We start from the raw sequence: 15,437 nt of genomic DNA, 5'->3' as shown, positions 1-15,437 counted from the left end.
TGGGGAAAAGACAGTCTGTTTAACAAATGGTGCTGGCATAACTGGATATCCATCTGCAAAAAACTGAAACAAGACCCATACCTCACACCATGCACAAAAATTAACTCAAAATGGATCAAAGACCTAAACATAAAATCTAAAATGATGAAGATCATGGTAGAAAAAATAGGGACAGTGCTAGGAGCCCTAATACATGGCATAAACTAAATACAAACCATAAGTAACAATGCACAGACACCAGAAGAGAGACTAGATTACTGGGAGCTCCTAAAAATCAAACACTTACGCTCATCCAAAGACTTCACCAAAAGAGTCAAAAGACAACCTACAGACTGGGAAAAAAATTTTGGCTACAACAAATCCAATCAGAATCTAATCTCTAAAATCTACAAGATACTACAAAACCTCAACCACAAAAAGACAAATACCCGAATTAAAAAATGGGCAAAGGATATGAACAGGCAGTGCACCAAAGAAGACATTCAGATGGCTACCAGATACATGAGGAAATGCTCACAATCATTAGCCCTTAGAGAAATGCAAATCAAAACTGCAATGAGATGCCATCTCACCCCAACAAGGCTAGCACTAATCCAAAAAACACAAAATACTAAATGTTGGAGAGGTTGTAGAGAGACTGGAACACTTATACACTGCTGGTGGGAATGTAAAGTGGTACAACCACTTTGGAAATCAATTTGGCGCTTCCTTAAAAAGCTAGAAATAGAAGTACCATATGATCCAGCAATCCCACTCCTTGGAATATATCCTAGAGAAATAAGAGCCTTCACACGAATAGATATATGCACACCCAGGTTCATTGCAGCACTGTTCACGATAGCAAAAAGATGGAAACAACCTAGGTGCCCATAAAAGATGATTGGATAAACAAATTATGGTGTAATCACGCAATGGAATACTATGCAACAATAAAGAACAACAATGAATCCATGAAACATAACATGGATGAATCTGGAGGTCATTATGCTGAGTGAATTTAGTCAGTCACAGAAAGGCAAACATTGTGTGAGACCGCTATTATGAGAACTCAAGAAAAAGTTTAAACACAGAAGAAAACATTCTTCGATGGTTACGAGGGTGGGGAGGGAGGAAGAGGGGTATTCACTAAGTAGATAGTAGACAAGAATTATCTTAGGTGAAGGGAAGGATAACACACAATACAGGGGAAGTCAGCATAACTGGACTAAACCAAAAGCTAAGAAGTTTCCTGAACACAACCACGTACTTTGAGGGACAGAGTAGCAGGGGCGGGGATCTGGGGACCATGGTTTCAGGGGACATCTAGGTCAACTGGTATAACAAAGTTTATTAAGAAAAGGTTCTGCATCCCAGTTTGTTGAGTGGCATATGGGGTCTTAAAAGCTAGTGAGCGGCCATCTAAGATACATCAATTGATCCCAACCCACCTGGAGCAAAGGAGAATGAAGAACACCAAAGACACGAGGAAAATTTTAGCCCAAGAGACAGAAAGGGCCACATAAACCAGAGACTCCATCATCCCAAGGCCAGAAGAACTAGATGGTGCCTGGCTACCACCAATGACTGCCCTGACAGGGAACACAACAGAGAGTCCCTGACGGAGCAGGAGAAAAGTAGGGTGCAGAACTCAAATTCTAGTGAAAAGACAAGACTTTATGGTCTGACTGAGACTGGAGGGACCCCAGAAGACATGGCCCCCGGACTCTCTGTTAGCCCAGAACTGAAAGCATTCCCGAGGCCAACTCTTCAAACAGGGACTGGACTGGACTGTGGGACATAAAATGATACTCGTGAAGAGAGTGCTTCTTAGCTCAAGTAGATACATGAGAATAAATGGGTAGCACCTATCTGGGGGCGAGATGGGAAGGCAGAGAGGGTCAGGAGCTGGTTGAATGGACACAGGAAATCCGGGGTGGAAAGGAGGAGTGTGCTGTCACAGTATGGGGAGAGCAACTAGGGTCACATAGCAATATGTGTATACATTTTTGTATGAGAAACTGACTTGAACTGTAAACTTTCACTTAAAGCACGATAAAAAAAAAAAAGATCTAGAGCTGCAAGGTCTAATAGGGTAGCCACTAGCCACATGTGACTAAATTAAAATGAATTAAAATCAAATTAAAGATCTCAGCTCCTTCGTTGCACTAGCCACGTTTCAAGTGCTCAATAGCCCCATGTGGCTAGTGGCTACTCTGCTGGACAGCGCAGACTTAAAACCATCATCACAGAAAGTTCTGTTGGACAATGCTGGTCTAGAGTGCTGAACAGTTTCTTCCAGAGATTTTCTGCTGCCCCTTCCCTGGTCCCTCTGCAGGCCGTCTTCTCTCCTCCACCCGAACACAGCTAGTCTTTACAGGTAATGGTTAAGGCTCTGGAGCAGGACAGATCTTTGCCCGAAGCCCCGCAACTGCCATGTAAACAACGATATATGACCTTTGATTTGACCTCTCCGGGACTCAGTGTTCCCATCTAGAAAAGACGAATAATTATGCTACCTTGCAGGGTGGCTACAAAGATTAAATGAGCTAAGTAAGGTATTATACAGTGTTCAGAAAAGTGCCTAGCACAGAGCAAGGGCTTCAGTAAGTGCCACTGAGCATTCATTCATATGGAAAATGATTTCGGAGCTCTGACTGTGTGCCAGGCACTATTGTAAGAGCCGGAGATACAGCAGGGAAGCAAAACAGAGAAAAATCCCTGGCTGATTGGAGCTTTATTCTAGCGGAGGAGACAGACGAGCAGGACGTAAGTTAAATATATAGTGTGATAGTGACTAGTGTAAGGAGAAGAGTAAGCAGGCAAGGGCGATAGGATGTGTGTGTGTGCATGTGTGCGTGTGTGTGTGTGTGTGTGTGTGTGTGTGTGTGTGTGTGTGTGTTGCGAGGAGGGGTGTAGAAGACGGTATTTGAATGAAGACCTGAAGGGACTATATAAATATTTAGGAATTCCCTGTATCTTGACTGGGTAAATTCTTGTCTCCTCTTTAACAATCTGCTATTCCCCGCGGGCCTGTTATCTTCTGGAGCAGAGGGCTCTGTGGGGACACAGGGGTGCCCCCTGCCCTGCAGAAGCTTGGGTGTCTCTGGGGAGACACAACTTCTGCCATTCGGCCCCCCTGGACTCCAGCTGAACAGGGAAGTGCTAAGTAAGTGTCGCGCCGTTAAGTACAGGTGAGTGAGGATATAGGAGAGAGATACTTGAGGGCTGGAGGGGCAAGGGGAAGACCGCAAAGGAAGGCTTTTAAGCCTCAGACCCTCTGTCTAGGGGGAGCCCCTGGGAAGTTTCTTTGATGTGCTTTAGGCTCTCCTCTCAGTTTGCGATCTGAAGGGTTCAGAAGTTGCCAGTAGAGCCAGGGGCTCCCCTCCCCAAAGTGGCCCTGGGTACAGACTTGGCGTTTAACTGAACCCCAAGCCTCCCCACGCCCACCCACCCCTTGCCAGCTGTGTCCTGTGGCCCTGCCTTTAGAAGTGAGCCCCTGAGGCCCTGTGTCCAGGCTGTCTCCCAGCACCTCGCTGTCACTCCGTTCCCACTCTGCCTCCCAACTTCCCTTCCCGAAAAGCATCCTTTGGTCTTCCCTGTCTCTATGATAAAAGCCAGGACAGTCGCTGTTGAGTCCATTCCAGCTGATGGAGACCCTGTATGTGTCAGAACAGAACTGTGTTTCATAGGGTTTTCAGTGGCTGATTTTTTTGGGGGAACTAGAACACCAGGCCTTTCTTCTGAGGCACCTCTAGGTGGACTTGAACCTCCAACTTTTCCATTAGCAGCTGAGTGCATTAATCATTTGCACCACTCAAAGACTCGCTCTGTATGATGTAACAATAATTGTTGTAATTTATTGAGTACCGTTCCCAAATCTGTGCTGGGCCTTTTCATCTGTGGTCTCATTTACTCTTCTCAACAGCTGATGTGAGAGGAGAATTAGCAGACCTATTGCATAGATGGAACCCTGGTGATGCCGTGGTTAAGCGCTCGGCTGCCAACCAAAAGGTTGGCAGTTTGAAACTACCAAGCTGCTCCTTGGAAACCCTATGGGGGCAGGTCTACTCTGTCCTACAGGGTCACCGTGAGTCGGAATCAACTCGACAGCTATATGTTTGGTGTTTGGTTTTGGTTTATTGCATAGATAAGAGCTCTGGTGGCACAGTGGATAAATGCTCACCTGCTAACCAAAAGGTCGTTGGTTTGAGTCCACCAGTTGCTCCAGGGGAGAAAGATGTGGCAGGCTGCTTCCATAAAGATTACAGCCTTGGAAACCCTATGAGGCAGTTCTCCTCTGTCCTATAGGGTCTCTACGAGTCGGAATCGACTCCTCGGCAACGGGTTTGGATTTTTGTTCTTTAATGCATAGATAGGGCAAGCTGCTGGACAAACAAGTTTCGTTGGAGAGACAGCAGGAAGTCAGTTTTAGACATGTTGAAATTGAGATGCCTCTTGGACAACCAAGAGAAGATGTTGAGAAGGGGCTGGATACAGAGCCTGGAGTTTGAGAATGAGGACTGAGCTGGAGATATGAATCTGAGTGATCTGCAGGCAGATGGTATTTCAAGCTTGAGAGTGACTGAGCTCATGGAGGGTGAGAAGGTCCATGGAGAAGAGGCCCACGGGCTGAGCCCTGGGGAGGCGCCAACCATTTGAGGCTGGGGAGAGGAGACATCAGCAGGGAGACTGAGCAAGTGAGGCCAGTGGAGTAGGAGGAAAACCAGGAGAGCTGGTGTCCTGGAAATCGGGTGAGAACAGTGTATCGCAGGGGAGGGGGCAGCCGATGGTGTCCAGTACTGCTGAGAGGTCAGACAAGAGGACAACTGAGACTTGGCCATGGATTTAGCAACAGGCAGATCATTGTAGTTTTGGTGAACTGATGGGAGTGAATTCAAGAGAGAATGGGAGGAAAGAAATTGAAGACGGCAGGTATAGTGAACTCTTCTGAGGGGTTTAGCTGCAAAGGGGAGTAAAGAAATGGGGCGTTGGTGGCTGGAGAGGTGGAATCAAGAAAGGGAGTTTTTACAAAGACGAGGGAGATATCAGCAAGTTTACATGCTGATGGAAATTACTTGGTAGAGGACTCATACTGATGACAAAGAGGCGAGAATTGCTGAAGTAAGGTCCCTGAGTAGGCGAGAGGAAACCGAGGCTCAGAATGGTTAAGTAACTCGGTCAAGATCACACAGCACGGAAGCGACAGATTTGGGCTTTGAACCTTGCTCTTGTCCTTGTTCTTTCCACTATGTCACGTGTGTTTTGAACAACCCCATCCTCCCCAAAGTGTCAAGGTCATTGTATCTCTTCACAGTATCTTCATTAGAGAGGCACCATGACCGTTTTATTGGTGTGACAGAGATAACCTCCCCTGCCTTTTGCCCTGGGAAGCGTCACAGCTTAATTGACCCCTCCCTCTCCACTCCATAGCCTTTCCCATCACTTTCCTTCTGGTGAACGTTTTCTAAGGACGGGGCACTGAGGAGTTTGCTGTGTCTCTAAGAGTTTGCAGCTCTTGGAGCTGAGAGAAGACAGCTTTGGGGTCAGACAAGCCAGGCTGTCTCCTGGCTGCCCTCCTAACTAGCCGGATGACCTTGGACAAGTCACTTGAGGACTCCAAGCCTAGGCACAATAATACTTCTCCAGGCGGTAGCTAACAAAAGTCAGGTGCTCAGCAGGTGTGATAAGAAACTAGAAGGAGGGGCTCAGTCAATGTTATTTTAAGAGGCTGTTTTGATGGAGGCTGCTGTATAAACAAGTCACTTAAGGACTTTAAGCCTATGCATGATAAGACTCCCCGAGGCTGTAACTAACAAAAGTAGGTGTTCAGTAGGTGTGATAACAAATCAGGAGGTGTTCAGTCAATGTTATTGACTTTAAGAACCTGTTTTGATGGAAGGAGGAGGCTATAGCAGGAGGACTTTCTCACAGAAAGGGGAAAAGAGGCGCGAATGCAGTGGGAATATACATACAATCATTCACGTTTTTGAGAGATGTTCCGAGAATAGCGCTACAGTTTTTACGTTAACGGAGGTAATCCTCACAACATTTTGAAGTAAACCAAAAAAAACCAAACCCATTGCCATCTAGTCGATTCCGACTCATAGTGACCCTATAGGACAGAGCAGAACTGCCCCATAGATTTTCCAAGGAGCGCCTGGTGGATTCAAACTGCCTACCTTTTGATTAGCAGCCGAGCTCTTAACCACTACGCCACCAGGGTTTCCTCATTTTGAAGTAGGTCTTATTATTTCCATTTTATGGAGGGGAAAAGTGAGGCCTAGAGAGGTGGAGAAACTAGCCCAAGGTCCCCCAGCGAGTAAGCCACTGAGCTAGGGTTGGAACACGGGTATGTCTGCCTGAAATCTTGGGCTTGAACTCTTAACCCCTGCACCAAATAAATGAACTATAGGGAAGAGTTCATTTATTGATATTAAAAACTTCTTCTTTCTTTTTTTGTATTTCATTATGTAGGTATATCAAGTTGATTTTCTCAGGTCCCCTTTGGATGGACATTTAATTGTTTCCAGTCTTGCTATTACAGACAGTGCTGCAGGGATTAACTGCATATGTGTCAAGTTGCACACACGCAAGTACTGCACGGCTGCAGGATGCATTTCTCAAAGGGCAATCATTGGGTTGAAGGCCATGTGCATTTGCAATTTTGAGAGGTAATGCCAAATTGCCCTCCATAGAAAACCAAAAATTAAAACCCGCTGTCATCGAGTTGTCTCCGACTCTTAGAGACACTATAGGACAGAGTAGAACCCTGTAGGGTGTCCAAGGAGCAACTGGTGGATTTGAATTGCCGACCGTTTGGTTAGCAGCCAAGCTCTTAACCACTGCGCCACCAGGGCTTCATCTTCCATAGAAGTTACACCAATTTATATTCCCGTTACCAATGTGCGAATGTTTTTGTCCCTACAGCCTTACCAAAACAGTGTATTATTAAACTGGTATCTACACGAAAATAGTATCTGTGTGGAATTAATTTGCATTTATCTGAGTGAGGTTGTACAGGTTTTTTTTATTTTTAAGAGACATTTGTATAATCTGTTTCTTTAAGCTGCCTGTTGATATCCACTGCTCATTTTTTGAATTGGGTTGTCAGCTTTTTTCAAATTATTTATGGGAGCTCTTAATATATTAAGGAATTTAATCCTTTATCTATGCCATGAGTTGTGAATATTTTTCTCCAATTTGTCATTTGTCTTGTTACTTTTTTTGGGGGAGTAGGTCTTGCTGTGCAGCTTTTTCAAAAATGTAGTTGAGTTTATCAGTCTCTTATGGCTTCTAGGTTTTATCTCATACTTAATAAGATACTCCCCATGTGAATATTATTTGGAGTCCCTGGATGGTACAAACGGTTAATGTGCTTGGCTGCTTTCCAAAATGTTGGAGGTTCAAGTTTGCCCAGAGGCACCTTGGTAGAAAGGCCTGGCAAACTATTTCAGAAAAACCAGTCGTTGAAAACCCTACGGAACACACTTCTACACAGACACGCATGGGGCTGCCACAAGTCAGAACCTACTGATGGCAACTAGTTTTTTAATATTATTTTTATAAGAGTCTCTCTGTCTTTTTTTTTTTTCCCCCCGGTACTTTTAAGAGTTTGTTTTCATGTCTGAATATTTGATCCACTAGGGATTAATCACGGAGTAAGGTATGAGATATGGCCCCAACTTTTTCTCCAGCTGTACCCTGTGGCCCTTTATGGCTTTTTGAATAATCCATCATATTAGTCCCCTAGGCTTGGTAAAACAAAGTGCCACAAACCAAGTGGCTTAAAACAACAGAAATTATTATTCTCTCACAGTTTCGGAGGCTAGAAATCCGAAATCAAGGTTGGATCCTTCTGGAGGCTCTGAGGGAGAATCTGTTCTCTGCTTCTTCTAGCTTCTGGTGGTCGCCAGCAACCCTTGGCGTTCCTGGCTTTGTAGATGCGTGCTTTCAATCCCTGCCTCCACCGTCAAGTGACCCTTTTCCCTCTGTGTGTGTCTCTATGTCTTCATGGGGTATTCTCCTCTCTGTGGGTTTGTGTCCGCATTTCCCTCTTTAAGGATCCCCATCGTTGAGCTAGAGCCCACCCTAACCCAGAGGGACCTCATTTTTAAAAATTTGTTTGAATAATTTATTTATGTTTGTCCTTGTTGTTGGGAATATACATAGCAGAACATATGCTAATTCAACAATTTCCACATGTACCGTTCAGTGACACTGATTACATTCTTCAGATTGTGCAACCATTCTCACCCTCCTTTTCTGAGTTCTTCCTCATTAACATAAACTTCTTGCCCCTTAACTCCCTATCTGTTCTTTTAAGTTACTGTCATTGATTTGATCCCATATGACCAAAAAAACCAAACCCGTTGCCATCAAGTCAATTGTGACTCACAGCAACCCTACAGGACAGAGTAGCACTGCCCCATAGGGTTTCCAACGAGCAGCTGGTGGATTCAAACTGCCGACCTTTTGGTTAGCAGCCGAACGCTTAACCACTGCACCACCAGGGCTCCTGATCCCTTATAGATGGTTCTTAAAAGAGCCCAGTGCTCAAGGCAGACATTCTTTCTTTACTAATTAAGCTAAACAATTGTTTGGTTAAAGAAGACTTCAGGGGATATTTTTGGTAGATGGTATATAGTCATCTTTTTTTCTTGGTGAGTTTTTTTTTTTTTTAATTATATTCATCTTAACTTGATTATATCTGCAAAGACACCATTCCTAAATAAGTTTACTTCACAGATACAGGGGCTAGGACGTCACCATCTTTTTGGGGGACAAAATTCAATCCACTGATTTTAAAGTCCACCTTTCAAATCTACCAAATTCTTGTATGTACTTGGGTATACATTGTTTCTTAGCACAGTGAGTAATTAAGATCATAAATTCTGAGGCTGGATGACCTGGTTTGATTCCAGACTCACCCCGAATCAACAGTTTCCTCTTCTGAAAAATAGACTGTTAATCTAGTTAAGTTAGTTAATGCACGTAGCATACTTGGAACAGAGCCTGTATATAGCAAACACTCGAGTGAGCTATTTTTGGTTATTATTTTTTGGGCTTTCTAATCCCTTCCATAGTTTTGTCTGTCTGATCACGAGCTAGTACTGCACTGTTTTGATTACTGTAGCTTTACGATATGCTTTAAAGTTTGATAGAGCTCATTCCCCTCTCATTTCTCTGCTTTCTCAAAATTTTTCTTGCTTGTTTACTTTTATTTATTTACTTTTCTATTTGAACTTTAGAATTCGCTTGCCTGGTTTATGTTGGGATCAAGTAAAATTTAGAGATTAATTTAGGGAGCATTGACATGTTTATAATGCTGCATCTTCCTAGCTCAGAACACGGCAGGCCTGATGGGGCACATTTATAAGGCAGACGTCCTTGTTTCAGTTTCACTGAGAGTAGATGTGCCTCCTCTGCTTCCATTCTGAACTGCTTTCTTCGCAGTGACGAGGGAGCTGGACCAAGTCTGTGTGTGTGCACATGTGTGCGTGTGTGTGTGCATGCGTGTGTGTGCATGTGTGCATGTGTGTGCATGAGTGTGTGTGTGCGTGCACATGTGTACAGCCATGACGTGTACATGTGGGGGAAGGGAGATAAGCTTGAGCTCAGGCAGCCTGTGGAGAGCTGTGGGAAGAGGGGGCTTTGGAGCCTTTATAAAAACTCACCACGGCAGTATAACATGCACACAGAAGAGTGCGCTCAGCATAAATGATGAGCTTCACAAACCGAAAATACCCATGCAGCCACCATGCAGATTAAGAACAGAATGTAAAGAGCCCCTGGAAGCCTCCCGTGTCCCCTTCCAACCATGCCCTGCTGCCCCTCCGCTTTGCAGCCTTTTAAATCTTTAGCTTTGCTTCCTCATGTCTAACGGGGTAGCCCCCCGACCTTCACCAGGGTGGGGAGTGGAGGGACAGTGGGGGTGCGGTTGGTGGGTATGGTTTGGCAAGGCATTGGGGGGCATATATCAGACTTTTTGATGCCCTCCCCTCCCCTTCCACAAACTCTGAAAGGACCCTGACTGTGGACCAGGCTCCTGGCTAGACTCCAAGGCTACGTCGAGAGATGGGAAGGCAGGACGCCTTCGTGGCATAATCCTGGGAAGGCAGCAGGCCAGGGGGCAATCACGAACCAAAAGTCCTGGCTACACCACTGCACTCTGGCTGTGTGACTTCTGGGCCCTGGTTTCCTCATCTGTCAAAATGAGCAGTTGGCCTGAATCATCCTTAATGGCCCTTTGCTGTTGTTAGTTGCTGTTCAGTCGGCTCCAACTTATGGCAATCCTGTGTGGAATAGAACAATCAGCCCCGTGTACAACAGAACTCACAACCCCATGTACAATAGAACAAACATTGCCTGGTCCTGCATCATCTTCACCAACATCGGTACGCTCCAGTGCATTCTTAGTCCTTGTGCATTTGGAGTGCCTTCTGTCTTAGTCATCTAGTGTTGCTATAACAGAAATACCACAAGTGAATGGATTTAGCAAACGGAAATTTATTCTGTCACAGTTTAGGAGGATAGAAGTTCGAATTCAAGGCGCCAGCTCTAGGGGAAGGCTCTCTCTGTCTGTCGGTTCTGGGGAAAGGTCTTGGCATCAATCTTCCCCTGGTCTAGGAGCTTCTCAGCGCGGGGACCCTGGGTCCAAAAGACGCACTCTGCTCCCTGCTCTTCTTTTTTGGTGGTAGGAGGTCCCTCTTCTCTGTTGCTGCTCTCTCCTTTTCTCTCTTGTAGGATAAAGGGTGTGACTCAGGCAAGGGTGGAGCATCCCACCCTAACCCTCATTAACATAAGCTAGTCATCCCTCATTAATATAATGAACAACTCACTCCCAGATGGAACCATAACCACTGGCATAGAGGCTAGGATTTACAACACATAATGACATCAGATCCCAAAATGGAGGGCGACCACACGATACTGGGAATCATGGCCTAGCCAAGTTGACACGAATTTTGGGGGGACACAATTCAATCCATGACACCTTCCAACCTAGGGGGCACCTCTTCTGGCACTCTATCAGACAGTATTTTGTTGTGATCCATGGGTTTTCATTGGTTAATTTTCGGAAGTAGTCCGCCGGGCCTTTCTTCCTAGTTTGTCTTAGTCTGGAAGCTCCGCTGAAACCTGTCCACCATGGGTGATGCTGTTGGTATTTGAAATACCAGTGGCATAGCTCCCAGCATCATAGCAACACACAAGTCACCACAGTACGCCAAACCTGCAGATGGGTCGTGGTAAGGGCCCTTGCAGCCCTAGCATAGCAGTCCCACCCTTATCTGGGCACCCACGCATGGCTGTAGCTGGGGCCCTGCTGGCACCTTCTTTCTGGACCAAAGTCTTTGTGAGTGTCCATCTGCGTGTATCAGCGTCGTCTTCTCTGCTCTGCTCGGTCCTGCCTTTCATCTCTCTATTTCCCAACCTGCTGGGCATTAGGCGGGGGCTGGGGAGTTGGATTGTTTGATTTCTTGCCCTCTAATTAGTTTATAATCTCTGAGAAGTGACCCAGGCCAGGCCTTCTTGGACGGGGGCCAGGTGGTTATCTCTGATGCCACCAGTGGAGGATTGAATGATTTCTCCTGAGGAACTGGTCACACATGTAGGTCTCTGATTCAACAGCCAGCATTATCTTTTTACGGGTCCAAAGTAGCCACCCAGGCCCCCTCTCCAAGCAGTAGACTGTCTGAGGTGTGGGTGGGGAGGACGGCTGAGCCAAGGTAAATACTGACTCAGCCAAATACAAGACAAATAGAAGCAGGTACGAGATGTGCAATAGTGAGGCGGGTGGAGGACTGGGGCCTGCTGGCAGGAGCTGTGAGCTGAGAGGAGGGAGCTGAGGGGGAGGTGAGCCTGGAGCAGACTTAGAGAAGGTGGTGGGCTTGGCCTGCAGTGGGGGGCTGGGCTTGCTGGGACATTCTCGCCTGGCCCTGCTGACAGTGGAGGGCTGGGTGTGAAGGGAGCACAGGCACCCCCTCCAGAATTTAGAAGATGTGATTGGGCCCAGGCTATGGGGTAATCTGGTGAGAGCGTGAGATTGGGACTCCCCAGTGAGACCCCCGAGGTACCACCGTGTGAGGAGGACCCAGTCTCTCCCTGAAACCTCAGCATACCCCTCAAACCTCAGGACTCCCCTCCCCAGAAGTCTCTGGAGAGAGGAGGAGAGAAGGGCTGGTGGGCCGCTCAGAGAAAGGGAGCTGGGAGTGGGGCGGGGAGGACCCCTGGCCCCCAGGAGAGAGAGGCTTTGGGCAGACTTACCTGGATCCAATGCAGATTCCATCTCTAGATAGCTGTGTGAATTTGGGCAAGTTCCTTAACTTCTCTGAACTTCTGTTGCCCCCATAGTACAATGGGGATAAGACCCCCTCCCAGGCAGGGCTACTGTGGGTTAGGGAAAGTGCCTGGTGCGTGGTGAGTGCTGTGTACGTGGTAATGAACTGTTGTAATTATTATTACAGTGGAAGTTAGGAAATCGAGGTCAGTCCTAGGATGGGGAATGCAGGGGGAGGGGACGGAGAACACTAGGGGGCTTGTCCTCTGCCCCAGTGGGCCAAATTCTGCATTCCTTTCCTTTTGGCCTTCAGGTACCCATGTTCTTCTTCTGAAGCCTTCTCTCCTTGGCCCTGCCTCCTTTCAGAGCAAGAAGAGAAACCCTTTGGTTAATCTGTGACCCCTTTTGTCATCCTGCACCCCTGCAACCCAGAGGCTGCAGGAGCTGGAGGCCGCCCTGGGCTGCCAGCTGGCCCTCCAGCGGAACCCCGTGTCCCGGCTGAGAAGCAGACAGTGGATTAGCAGGCACAAGCTACACTTGTGGCCATGGTGGCAGTGGGCAGCTGGTTCACCGCTTACATAAACGGGCCAGGAAGTAGAACTTGTTTTTGCTGGCAAGCTGCAAGGGAGTTGAGAAATACGTGTCTCTGTGTGCGTGTTTTTCTCTTTTTATTGACATTTGCAAGTTTGCTTGAAGAGGGGAAAAAGCAGAAAAACAACAAAGCTGTTTGGATTTCTGGTATCAACCTTGGGTCCCACCTGGGAAAGAGCTCTGCTTCCCGGAGCTGGGCTGCCAATTCCCCACTTGAGAGGTGTCTCACTGGGGAGGCCCAGTGCCCCAGGGAGCCGGGATTACATGGCCCTCAGGAGCAGGGAGTCCTGGGGATGTTTGCTGGCATTTCCTAGAACCTAGATCCTCTTCCCCTTGGAGAGTGGGAGGTGAAGGAGGTTGTGGGAATTTCCCTTCCCTAGAGATCTCCAGAAGGAGCCCTGGTAGCACAGTGGTTAAGCACTTGGCTGCCAAATGAGTGGTTGGCAGTTCTAACCCACCAGCCGCTCCACAGGAGAAAGATGCGGCAGGCTGCTTCTGTAAAGGTTACAGCCTTCGAAACCCTCTGGGGCAGTTCTGCTCTGTCCTATAGGGTTGCTATGAGTCAGAATCCACTCGATGCCTACGGGTTGGGCTCGGTTTGGTTGTTGCTCTCCAGGGATAGAAGTGGTGGTTGTCCGCAGGCCAGGATGTCCTGGCCATCATCCCGCTACAAACATCATCAACTATTAAATAATAAATCCATGAATTAATTGGGTATTTCACGCTGGGGTATTGTTTGATATAAATAGACATGCTTCCTGCCCTCTGAGAGCTAATGATGTGGTGTGATAGAATTCTAGACCATGAGGAGTGGGGACAGGCAGGGACCTTCGCAGGGAAGGCGTCTGAGGCTCTGCCGGGGGACGGTGGCGTGCCCAAGGCCCCCTGCAAGTCATGGGCAAGGCCAGGACTAGAACTCAGTTCTCCCGTCTCAACACAGAGCTGTTTCCTGTATGCCAGGCTGCCCTCTGCTCTCCGAGACATACTTTATATGAAATAAATCAAAGCAACACTGTAAATTTGTGTCAGCCCGACCCCACCCAGTTGACAGTGAGTAAACTGGGACTGGTCCATCAGATGCCAGGCGCGTTTGACGATGGAGGAGGGGCTTTGGGGAGACTGGTTTTCAGGAGGCTATATTGCCTCCCTTCCCACCTCCCCTTCGGCTCTCCCCCCCACCCCACCAACTCCCGAAAAGGAGCCCTAACCGAAGGGTGGGCGGTTCAAACCCACCCGGAGGCTCCATGGAAGAAAAGATCTGGCAGTCTGCTTCTGTAAAGATTACAGCCTAGAAAACCTTGTGGGACAGTTCTACTTTGTCACATTGGGTCACTGTAAGTAAAAAATCGACTCCACAGCACCTAACAGGAGCCCGGGGGACAGTTGGTTTATTCCCAGAGTGACTGGAAGGTAAACAGAAGCAATAAGCAGTGTCTGCTCTCGTCCTGGAGGTTGCTGGGCTTGGAGGTGGAGGTGGGTGGGCACTGAGCCTGCACGGACCTTTAACCTTTGCTGGAGTCCCCTCTAATCCCCTTAGAGGGTGCTTATGACCATCCATGTGCTGACTCAAATCCTGTCTCCCTTAGGCCCTGCCTCCTTCCTTACAATACTTCAGACCTCCACACACCTGTTCTTTCCATAACTGCCCTATGGGACCCTCACTCCTTGATGCCTTTACACATACTGTTCCCGCTTTATAGAATGCTGTTCCCTGCATCTTCCTTCGTCAAACTCCTACTCATTTCTCAAGGCCTAATGCAAATCTCCCTTGCCCCGAGTCCCTCACCTTTACAATGATTTCTTTTTCCCTTGGGCTCCCACAGTATGTCAGGGACACTTATTTCAGGACGACCTGTATTATAGGTAGTTTTAAGCTCTCCACAGGGTCTCAGATGTGGAAAAGGCTGAGGGGAGTGCCGGCGCGTAGTAGGTGTTCAGTATCTGCTTGACTAGGAGCATCTGGCCTCGCACATAATGGGTGCACAAAAAATTGTTGAATTCTTAAGGAGGGGAATGGCACAGGCTGGCAATCCTGGCCCTAAACAGCTGAGCGGTTGCTCAAGGCAGATGTTAAATTGCGTGCTCTTTGCTAAATGTCAGAGTGTACTGCCTGGTTGCGCCCCACCCCCATTCCCCTACTCTCTGTCCCCCCGTCCTCCCCACCCCACCCAGTCTCCCAGGGCCTGTCTGCTCAGTAGATGGTAGATGGCGTGAGAATTGCTCCAGCCAGTCTCGGAAGAGCGGGAAGGAGTGCTCTGAAGAGCGCTTTCCTCACTGGTTTCCCTGCTGTGTCTCCTTTTCACCCTTGTCTTTGAGCCAGGCCACTTTGGGAGAGCCCTGGCAGATTCCAGAGGAACAGAGAACCAGGGACAGATGGAGGGAATCAAGGCGAAGCCCAGGCCTGGTGACTTCATGTCCACCAGGGATCCGGCTGTGGGGGAAGGATGGGCCATGGCTGTAGAAGGCAGGAACAGTGACAGAGCACAGAGCTGTGAGGGCAGGGCGGCAGGGACAGTGACAGAGCACAGAGCTGTGAGGGCAGGGCGGCAGGGACAGTGGCAGAGCTGTGAGGGCAGGGCGGCAGGGACAG

At 47.8% G+C, this 15,437-nt stretch overlaps 1 protein-coding gene across 3 annotated transcripts in view; it reads left to right on the top strand.

The window, feature by feature from the left end:
- Nucleotides 1-15,437, top strand: part of IL6R (interleukin 6 receptor) — a 61,336-nt gene that overhangs the window by 3,964 nt on the left and 41,935 nt on the right. The gene's annotated exons all lie outside the window — the stretch shown is intronic.

Source organism: Trichechus manatus, unplaced genomic scaffold (genome assembly GCF_000243295.1).
Source record: "Trichechus manatus latirostris isolate Lorelei unplaced genomic scaffold, TriManLat1.0 scaffold00213, whole genome shotgun sequence".
NCBI lineage: Eukaryota > Metazoa > Chordata > Mammalia > Sirenia > Trichechidae > Trichechus > Trichechus manatus.
Note: the sequence above shows the minus strand (reverse complement) of the source record. Positions and strands in the feature narration are given on the sequence as shown.